This window comes from Xenopus laevis, chromosome 8L (assembly GCF_017654675.1).
Source record: "Xenopus laevis strain J_2021 chromosome 8L, Xenopus_laevis_v10.1, whole genome shotgun sequence".
Classification (NCBI taxonomy): domain Eukaryota; kingdom Metazoa; phylum Chordata; class Amphibia; order Anura; family Pipidae; genus Xenopus; species Xenopus laevis.
The window spans coordinates 65,686,384-65,698,341 of NC_054385.1; positions in this window are offsets into that span (position 1 = coordinate 65,686,384).

Consider the following 11,958-nt stretch of genomic DNA (forward strand, 5'->3'; position numbering starts at 1 on the left):
AAACGTGTAGACTTTCAGACTAACTTAATTATTTTCTTTACTGATGTCTATCTGCAAACTCTAAAATGTCAACACAGATAGCTGCATATAGTAACTACCATCTCCTTGAAAGGATTTCTCTGTTGCAAGCTCCAACCAAGTTCACTTTACGTTTTCATTTAGATATATATGAATATATGAATGAACATTTATAAATATATATATATATATATATATATATATATATATATATATATATATATAACCAACATACAAGCAAGATCCGCACTCACAGGTCTTAAAAATGAATAAAAGTTTTTATTGTAAAGGGCTAACGTTTCGGCCTCCTCCGAGGCCTTTTTCAAAGTACATAATACACAATACACACGCATTAAATACCCAGGTTGGCAGGAAAACAGGCCAACTTGAAAATGACGTATACACCTCATCATCAGAAATCGACTACTATTAAGTTGTCAAGTATTATACAATTTTCACATACTAATCTGCCACTCGCAACAAATAACAAAAAAACGACAAACTGTTTGATACTAGTTAAAATCAAGATACTGTGCAACAAACTTCCTAACTTCCTTTTTCAATTACTATAACATTCATGTTGCTATCTATGTTACACAATGTATCAACCTATTGAAAAGAGGTGGAAGGTCTGCACTGGGGCTCCCACAGTCTTAAACATGCTCGTATCCTTATAACATCCCAATAAACTAAATTTAAAAAATTTTTGTTAAAAATCCTACAGATGTTACCCGCCTGCTACGGCTATGTAATAAACCCACTGAATGAAACTATCAACCCTTGAATATTATCCAATCCCTCATATATTGCGTGTCATCCCCCGACCATCAATAAAGGAAAGAAAACACTAACCGTCTCATAAGTGCACTGTGATGGCTGTGTAGAATATTAACCCGAACAATATACTAACCCTTTCAGTGCCACTAATTAATGGCCCACACCCTAACCAAAAACAGATCCTCAAAGATTAGCATCCAAAATAAACAGTGCTATAGAAAAAATACAAAATATACAATAAAAACAAATACATGGAAATAAAAATACTAAAAAATAATAAAATAATAAAAATAAAAATAGGAAATAAATATATATATTATTAAATCACCGTGTCACTAAACAAAATATGTATAAGTCCCAATGAGAACCCAATGAAAGTTACTGTAAAAACGTCCATAAAGTGACAAGTATGAACATCTTGGGGGTAACTGGGTGATAGTCACTTCAATGTAGTATTAAAGATCACATCCATCGATCACCAACGAGGCGATCACCAGAGGGGTTGAATGATAGTCCACATACGACTCACCCCAACACCGGGAAGTATCGCTCTCAGGCGCCATTATCATAGGCGTTAACAGACTCCGCTTCACATAAGGCTCACCTCACTGTATGCATAGTGACCCGATCATTCTGCGTCACGCGCTTCCTCAGCTCGAAAATACAAAGCGCCGCAGACCCTCAGGTGCGGGTCCCGGCAGGGTATAGAGCACAAGCGGGTGGAAGATTGTGAAACTCTGGACTCTAACAGGTGCCGGCATTCTCTTCAAAGCGATGAACAACTCCCCTCATTAGCGCCGCACCAACCGACTGCACAGACTCAGTCCCCCGTCAGCGTAGCCGGCTCACCGTCACTGCTGTGGTTCATCTGTATCCAGCAGGCAGTATCCCCATGGGACTCAATTCAATATTTCGAGCATGTGCCCCCACTCCAGACCATTGAGACCTCTGGGAGGTATGTCGGAACGTTGGTCCAAGTGGTAATTATCAGGCCAATCCAAGTATAAGCGATATGTTCAATTCACTGTTTTTAGTATCAAGAAACTCACGGGTGCCAGGCTAAATTATTCAAATCCAGTCCATCCCAAAGCCGGCACTCTCGACAGCAGGTTACAGTTGCCTGGGTGCAGTATCAAAAAACGAAATGTCCAACATACAAGCAAGATCCGCACTCACAGGTCTTAAAAATGAATAAAAGTTTTTATTGTAAAGGGCTAATGTTTCGGCCTCCTCCGAGGCCTTTTTCAAAGTACATAATACACAATACACACGCATTAAATACCCAGGTTGGCAGGAAAACAGGCCAACTGACGACGTATACACCTCATCATCAGAAATCGACTACTATTAAGTTGTCAAGTATTATACAATTTTCACATACTAATCTGCCACTCGCAACAAATAACAAAAAAACGACAAACTGTTTGATACTAGTTAAAATCAAGATACTGTGCAACAAACTTCCTAACTTCCTTTTTCAATTACTATAACATTCATGTTGCTATCTATGTTACACAATGTATCAACCTATTGAAAAGAGGTGGAAGGTCTGCACTGGGGCTCCCACAGTCTTAAACATGCTCGTATCCTTATATAGTATAACATCCCAATAAACTAAGTTTAAAAAATTTTTGTTAAAAATCCTACAGATGTTACCCGCCTGCTACGGCTATGTAATAAACCCACTGAATGAAACTATCAACCCATGAATATTATCCAATCCCTCATATATTGCGTGTCATCCCCCGACCATCAATAAAGGAAAGAAAACGAAATGAAAGATTAAACACATTATTTACTTCCTTGCGGGCTCTGTCTAAAAAAGCAGCAGGTGACGCTTGAGAAGACGTGAGCATCACCTGCTGCTTTTTTAGACAGAGCCCGCGGAAACACCGCAAGACAAGACGGGGGAAGAAAAAGACCCTTTGCAAAGAACAGAGCAAGGAGGTAAATAATGTGTTTAATCTTTCATCCTTGGAATTGTCTCCCGTTGAAATGTCTGTATTGAATAAGGGTCTGAATTTTGTTCCTATGCAGGTTAATCCACCATTTAATTTTACTATTGATTTTTTCAAATTTATGCGGGCCTTAAAACTTAAGGTGTTTTTTTCAGGGAAGGAATTGGGAAGGAAACAGGATGTAATGGAGAAAAAGTTAATTTCCAAATTACAGGTTAGGAGCACATATATGCCACCTTGTAATCTTCCATCCCTTGAAGTATTTGAAACTTTGGTTAAATCAGAAGTCGAGGAGCATTTAGCAAAGCAGAATAAATCTAAATGTACCAATATTACCACCTTGGAATGGTCAGCAATTAAGAAATTACAGGAAAATGACAATGTCATAATCTGTAAGGCCGATAAAGGGGGAGGAATTGTGGTATTAAATACAGCTGATTATAACAAAGAGGCTTTCCGGCAATTGGGCAATACAATGCATTATAGAAAAATTGGAGATAATCCTATGATAGCACTAAAGGATCAAATTAATATCTTACTACACTCTGCTTTTGATGGAAGGCATGATTACTGAAAGTATATATGATTTACTGCTGTGTAAGAATGCCCAGGTACCACACATTTATTTTCTGCCAAAAATACACAAAACCCTTAAGGAAGACCTATAGTCTCTAATGTGGGCTCACTCCTTCAACCATTGGCTATTTTTGTGGATTTAGCACTACAGGACATTATCCCCACACTCAAACCGTGTTTAAAAGACACCACTGATTTCTTAGTAAGACTGAATAATATCAAGGCACCCGACAATGATTGCATTTTGTGTTCGTTGGATGTTCGGGATTTATATACCTCTATCCCGCACGAGGAGGGGGTGGAATGTATACGTACCTATTTGGGACACACGGATTTACCTACATACAAAATTAATTTCTTGTGTACATTATTGGAATTGGTACTTACCAATAATTTTTTTACATTCAACAATGAATTCTATTTACAGGTACAGGGCTGTGCCATGGGTGCCAACATGGCACCTGCATACGCAAATATTTTTATGGATTTCTTTGAACAGAAGTTCATTTTCTCCAATAATGAGTTTGTGGGGTGTATTGAGTCCTATATGAGATATATGGACGATACGTTTTTTATTTGGAAGGGTTCACAAGAACAGTTTAACCAGTTTCTGGATTACCTAAATTCATGCCACCAAACTATTAAGTTTACATTGGAAAATCACCCCACACTGATACACTTTCTGGATGTAAATGTATCCCTTAACGAAGGTACATTCTATACCACCTTATATACCAAGCCCACGGATCGAAACACGTTACTACGCCCTACAAGTTTCCATGCCCCTAATCTGTTTAAAGGGTTACCCAAAAGCCAGATGATGAGGGTGAGAAGGATAACTAGTACCGATGACTTATTTAAACAGGAGTCTGAAAAAATGATTGAGAAATTCAGGGATAGAGGATACAAACATGAAAATTTAAACCCAAGAGGAGGTTGGAAATATGCCAAGAGAGGTTTTGTTACAGCAAAGGAAAAGGGACACAGTTCAAAGAATACCATTTGTGTCTACTTATGACACCAATTCAAGGTTTATTAAAAAAACAATATTGAAATACTGGGGCATTTTGGAGAAAGACCCTAAGACATCCAGTATCTTCCCGTTACCTCCGATCTTCTCATATAAAAGGGGAAAGAATATTGAAGATTTGATTAAAAAAAATAGGAAAAATGCAACAACTACAAAAATCCCTACAGGTACCCACCCTTGTCATAACTGTGGTCACTGTAATGGCATAATCAAAGGGGATAAAGTGATGCACCCACTTAAAGGAACACCATATAACATTAAAGGTTTCCACACTTGTAACTCTAAGGGGGTTATATATTGTATCAAATGCCCGTGCGGTATGGCATACGTGGGTCAAACACAGCGTACCATCAAAATTCGTTTAAACGAACACAAATCCGTTATAAGAAATTTTCAACCAAACATTGAGGAGAAAACAGATAAAAAGAAAAAACAGGAAACCACTTTAGCCAAACATTTTTATGAATATAAACATAGGGTGTCACAGATCCATTGGCAGATTTTGGAAAGAGTGAGTGTGAAACAGGGACAGGACCTTAAACAAAAATTACTACAGCGTGAAAGCTTTTGGATATGGACTCTGCAGACGCAGTCCCCTAGAGGCTTGAATGAAGAATTCAATTTAACATGTTTTTGTAATATAGAATTTTTTTATTTCTACTGCTGGTTTAATCAACCATTCTTTTTATTTTTCAGATATTAATTTGAAAAAAGTCGAATATGCATCCAGGGTGAGGTAATACAACCTTTTTCCATTAATAGGGACAGTTCTACATTGTTTGGTACAGTCTGTGAATTTTGATACTTTTGTCTTGTTTAGTTTGTATACTGTTTCTTAATTAAGTATGTGCAGACTGTTTTGCTACTTTTTTGTTACTTTTTTGTTATATATTTAACAAATGGACTTTCACCTGGAGAGGACTATTGAAACATTTTTGGAAACATTTTTTCTAACCTAATGGACACACATGGGACCTTTTTCCTTTTTTTTCAAAGGAGGGGGTGGGTTCACTCACCTATTTAATGTGTATGCACATATTGTCTGTATCACCTGACGAAGGGGGAACTCCCTCCGAAACGTTGTTTGATGCAATAAACTTACCAGGGGTAGGACCCCGGTTTAATTTGCTCCGTGTGCCAGGCCGTTTTCTTTTACCTTGATCCATTGGGAGTGCCGTCTCCCTCAGGTCCTAGGCACCAGCGTTATCCTACGAAGGGCTTGAGTGTGCGCGTGGTCTTTCTGTACTACTGTGCATACAATACTCACACTTCCTTCTGACTGGAGGTGTGCAAGAGGTGTCCTTGGGTAATGCTCAAGCAAATGACAAATAGACATTTTGCTGTGTATATGAATTACTTATATGTCATTTATATACAGTGCAAATTGTCACGTAATGGTAGTCGTAGTACTACTATATGGTCTGCTCCATAAACTTAGGAAAGATGTAAGTACTCAAAAGAGTATCGCGATGCCTCTGAGATGACAGGTGACAGGGCCGGAACTAGGGGTAGGCAGAGTAGGCAGGTGCCTAGGGCAAAAAAGCTAGGGGGGCACCAGGCACGTACCTTACCTGCCATCTACCCCTAGTCCAGTCCCCTCTCTCCTTGCTCTTTCGCGCTTCCGCGGGCTTGTTGAAGTGTGTGAGCGTCAATTCACGCATGTGCACGTTGATGCGCGCGAGCGTTAATTTGCGCATGCACACTAGCGTTGATTTGCGCATACGCACTAGCATGCTCCCAGCTGGCGCCGTGACAAGCCAGGTTGCCTAGGGCACCTGGCGGGTCTGGCCCGGCTCTGGCAGGTGCTATTAGCTAACAGACAGTAGCTAATAAGCAGGTGGATTCTTTTCTTTCAGCATGAAGAATTAATACTGAATTAACAAAAATGAATGTACCTTAATGTTTACAATTGTGTTATGTGGTAATTCATATTACAAATCAAATCAGAAGAGTAAACTTGCACTGATATTCTACCCACAGCCCTTTTCTGAGATAATGACACTAACAGATATCCAAGAAGGCTTAATCGTGCGGTGTGTGCAGCGGCTGGATGAGGCTTGTCGAGATGTACGCTCAGCAGCACGCCTTGTAGGAGACGCAACACTCTGTGCAAAAATGGATGCCGCATCTCAGCTTATTAAGAGAGACATTGTCTTTGCTGCCAGCTTGTACACTCAGTAGTTTCAGGTAGGATGGTGCATATATATCATTTAGACTATATCCTGTTGTTAAGGCCACTAAAAAGACGTTGATACAGATGTATAACACAGTATGTATAATGACAGTCTACTATGTATCCACTGCTCCACTGTAGTTTGTATTCGGTGCTAACTAATCCAGAATGGATCTTTGTTGATAGCAAAACAATTACTTGGTCGTTTTGGCAGTGTAAATAACTTAATAAGCATTTTGCATAATGTATTCTATCTTACAGAAATGATTTTCACGCCTATCGTTTTTAACACCATCCTTTTGTTTTCCACAAAGTTTGCCTATGTGCAGCAAACCATAGCAACCCAAAAGACATTCTTAAACATGTGGCCAAAAAATGCTACCTGCAGGTGCAGGCAGAATACAGGGAAACCAATCAGGGCCATGCCAAGATGAACAGTCAGTATTTACTATAATACAGTATGTATGACATGTGAACAGGTGAACAATGCAGGGGTCACTTGATCTCAGTACTGATACCCTTTAAACATACACAATGGGCCGCCAGTTGAACAACACTGCTAAGGTGATAAGCAATGCAGCAAAGTTTGCTCCTGATATTACATAATCCCATTCATGGCAAAAATTACTATCCAATAAAATGGTGCACTTTTTTATTATTTTAACTACTAATTAAATGAACAGTTCGGTGTAAAAATAAAAACTGGGTAAATAGATAGGCTGTGCAAAATAAAAAATATTTTGAATATAGTTAGTTAGCCAAAAATGTAATGTATAAAGGCTGGAGTGACTGGATGTGTAACATAATAGCCAGAAAACTACTTCCTGCTTTTCAGATCTCTAACTCTGAGTTAGTCAGCAACTTAAAGGAAGGGCAACATGGGACATAACTGTTCAGTGAGTTTGCAATTGATCCTCAGCATGCAGGTCAGATTCAAGAGTAACAGTGAACCATGTGGCGCCCCCTCAAGTCACTCAACTCCATGAGGTGTGCCTTCATTAGCGTGAGATATACAGAACATAGAAGCCACTCTCAATACCTGAATTCAGCATTATATTCAGTATCCCATAAAGACTAAAATTGAATTTCTTAACAACACCAGAATGAAAGCATGCTGATATTTAGGCTACGGTACTCATATTAAACCAAATTAAACCACATAACTCATTGTGATTTTCTCTTGTTTTTTTCCCTGAGCTGTTATTTTCTTCAGCAAAACAACCACTACTGGAAGTATTGAATATGGGATTTCTGCTAATTGTCCACAGTCTTTTATCTTAGTATGGCAGGTGGTTTATTTGGTATATGGTGGGGTCAGCAAGGCAGTAGCTGCGGGTAGTCAGATAGTAATTTATGTAGTTTAAAGGTGGCCATAGACGCAAAGATCCGCTCGTTTGGCGACATCGCCAAACGAGCGGATCTTTCCCTGTTATGCCATTAATGAGCATGGCTATGTCGGGGGTAATCTGAACGTTTGGGCGTATGGCCGAATGATCCGATTACGATGAGAACGCAATAGGCTCCGGCGGGATCAGTCGAGTCAAAATCAAACCTGACCAATCGACCAAACGACCGATCTCCACCGGATGAAAGATGTCGGCACTCTCCACACACGATCCGAAAATCGTACGAATCCTCTATTCGTACGATATGCTCTGTGTGTCTATGGCCATCTTAACACACAGGTTGTGCACAGTTCAGCAAGAGCCAAAGGAAAGCAAGTATTAAGTGTCACTCAACCACGATTTATAATTACTGGCCCTAGATTTCTCATGCGCTCATGCGTCTGGATTATCGTATTGTGGTGTCTCAACAGTGTTGGCTCATTAGATTGGCAGTTAAAAAAAAGCCTAAATAGCCCTGCTCTGAAAAATAAAATAATTAATGTAAATTGCAATAGTCCTTAGAAAAGCACCCTGATCACTTTTGCATTTCGTTTTTTTTAAGCTTTACTTAGATGACTAAGTCATCTAAGTACGCGGATAGTTCTGCTTTTGTAAGTAATAGTTCTGCTTTTGTAAGTAATTATCACTTGAAGTTCCTAAACCTGTCTGTTTTGCCAACCTGACTGTCCCATCTCAGCCTGTCAGTTAGAGTTTCCAATGCTAATACTGCTGCACAAATATGGCAGCCCCCTCATAGACGAACAGAGTAGTAAGAAAGGTAATGTAAAAGCATCAGGCAAATACTTTTATGGCTAAATTATAAATAGCATTCAAAGATAATGTTATGATAGATAATAAAAAAAGTTATTTTATAATGTCAATATCTCTTTAACAAATTGACAGCTATCTTTTTCCAACTTTTCCATAGATAACAGTAGGGCTCCTGTCTGGTGTGCACATAGGCAGTTATTTGCTTTACAGGAAAAAGACAGTTTAATGAACTTACTCATATATTGTTTAACTTGGACTAGTTGAGAGTGATTCCAAAGAAAAAGCTCTATTTGACTTTTACCTGTTATACACACAAAACTTCAACACAGGAACAGAAATTCAATTCACCTTAAAGGGATTCTGTCATCGGAAAACATGTTTTTTTCAAAACGCATCAGTTAATAGTGCGACTCCAGCAGAATTCTGCACTGAAATCCATTTCTCAAAAGAGCAAACAGATTTTTTTATATTCAATTTATCTCACGATATTACTGAAGAATATTATTTCAGCAGTAAATCTTGGATTGACATAAAAAAACATTGGCTTTCATTATTCTACAAGTAATTAATTTATTCTGCACAAGAGAAATTATTTTCTATAGAGAGAAAAGAGAATATAGTACCCCGCAATAACTAATAATTAATCAAAGGTCACTCTAAAATCTTAAATTACTTCAAACCACTAAAATGTATTTAATTAATACGATTGGTATTGGACATCCCGTGTCCTTATTATATGGCAATCCACACCCCACCAATAACAAATATAATATAATAAGGGCACTGGATACCAATCTTATTAATTAAAAACATTTTAGTGGTTTGAAGTAATTTAAGATTTTAGAGTGACCTTTGATTAATAATTAGTTATTTCGGGGAACTTTATTCTCTTTTCTCTCTAGAAACAATCTGTGATGAAGTCAAAATTATTATCAAACCTGGTGAAAGAAACCCATTTAAGTGATTAGTAGAGGATGTTACATCCAAATGAAAGAGATTATTCCTTTTTTTCTCATCCTCATGAAGTAAATACTAGGATAGATTCGAGTGAAGGATTAGAATGAAAAATACTCCGAATTTCGAAGTTTTTTTTTGGCTACTTCGACCATCAAATTGGCTACTTCGACCTTCGACTACGACTTTGAATCGAACGATTCAAACTAAAAATCGTTCTACTATTCGACCATTCGATTGACGAAGTACTGTCTCTTTAAAAAAAACTTTGACTACCTACTTCGCCACCTAAAACCTACCGGGCACCAATGTTAGCCTATGGGGACCTTCCCCATAAGCTTTCTAAGCTTTTTTTGATCGAAGGAAAATCCTTTGATCGATAGATTAAAATCCTTCGAATCGTTCAATTCGAAGGATACAATCGTTCAATCGACCGATTTTTCCTTTGATCGTTCGATTGAAGCATTTGCAGTAAATCCTTCGACTTCGAATATCGAAGTTGAAGGATTTTACTTCGAGGGTCGAATTCGACCAATAGTAAATGTGCCCTGTGTCTGTGGTGACTGGGGATATCAGTTTATCAGATCTTGCCCCAGTTGAGGTAAAATTGTATTCCTCTCAAAAACCTTTTATTTCATGGTCATATTCTTCCGTTCTTAAAGACAATATAATGTTTAATCAAATGTTGAATGATAGGTGGGAACTATTTCTTAAAGGACCAGTAACATGAAAAACGTTTTTTCAAAAAATTTTTCTTTTTAATGAAAATAAAACACCAAGACAATTTTAACTTTTAAATCACAAAGCTTTTATTAAGAAATTACTTACCAATTCTCTGCATGTGCTCCTCTTCAGAAACGGTGACAGGGTGACGATCCATCGTGCGGCGATCGATTTCTCCTCCCTGGCTATCTCCTATACAAGGCATGGAGGAGAAATCAAGCGCCACACAATGGATCATTGCCCTGTCGCTGGTTCTGAAGGGGAGCGCATGCAGAGAATCTATAAGTAATTTCTTGATAAAAGCTTTGCAATTTAAAAGTTAAAACTGTCTTGGTGTTTTATTTTCATTAAAAAGAAAAAAAAATACATTACTGGTCCTTCAAAGACAACAAATGTCATCATAAATATCTTCCCTTACTTTGGGATATTTGGAAGGCGGTGGTACAAGGTAAGAACACTACTTATAAAAAAGGTTTTTTGAGGAAGGTTAATATAGAATTTATTTCTCTATAATACACAAAAGCCATGAATATCCTGTAAATTATATCCTTATAAACGGTGAGTTCTGATGTCATCAGTTATAAACTGTGAGTTCTGATGTAATTTCTGTCACATGACTCACTGAAATTTGTGTATTATAATAAATAAAGTACCCCCAGTTGTAAAATATGAGGATATTAGAAGTTACCTCGGCGTTCCGTGACCTGTATAAAAACACTCGGCCTTCGGCCTCGTGTTTTTATATAGTCATGAAACTCCTCGGTAACTTATAATATCCTTATATTTTACAAGAAGGGGTACTTCATTCACTATATAATATACATATATGCTTCTTTCTGACAATCTGGAAACAGATAAACCTAACCACATTCTGAAATGGGAACAGGACCTAGATATAGACTTTTCGATGGAAAACTGGATTCAAGCTGTGAATGCATCTTAAATATTCTAAATGTACTTAAGACACACAAAGGCAGTTCAGGGAGATTGTTGCCCAGGCGAAGAGGCGATCAGTCGCCAGGCGACTAAATTTCCCCGAATCTGCTCATGTGTCTCAACCCTTATGGTCAGCACAATATGTGCAGAGTTGGTTTGCTGTGATGGAGTTGAAGATCTTGACCAGGTTTGTACAGCCTTCAACTTAAGCTAATTAGACACCTCCTAGTTTCCCAACCTTACTAATACTTTTGTGGCTAAATGGAAGCAAGTCTTATCAAAATGTTCTAATAAAGACAATAAAGACTGTTACAGCAGCAAACAGAGGATCCGTTTCATATAAATATCTTTGTTGTGGAACGGAGGTGTTGGGTAGTGTGGTTTCCAGACTATAACAGTCTGGCCAATTTCATAGACAGCTTTTGATTGCCTCTGGTGTATCCCTTATTTCTATTTAGCGTTTTTAAAGTGGAAAAGTTTTCCTTGACAAGCATGCACTTATGGGTTGAGTGTGCCGTTTCTAATCACTGTTTCTTCTGGAATAAAGACAATTAGGGGTTTATAGGTTACAGGTGATTTATTTTATATAGCATATATTGGGTATGCACACTCAAAGAAATGTACGAACAAAGGTGGAATTAAAAAGTTTTCTTTTAT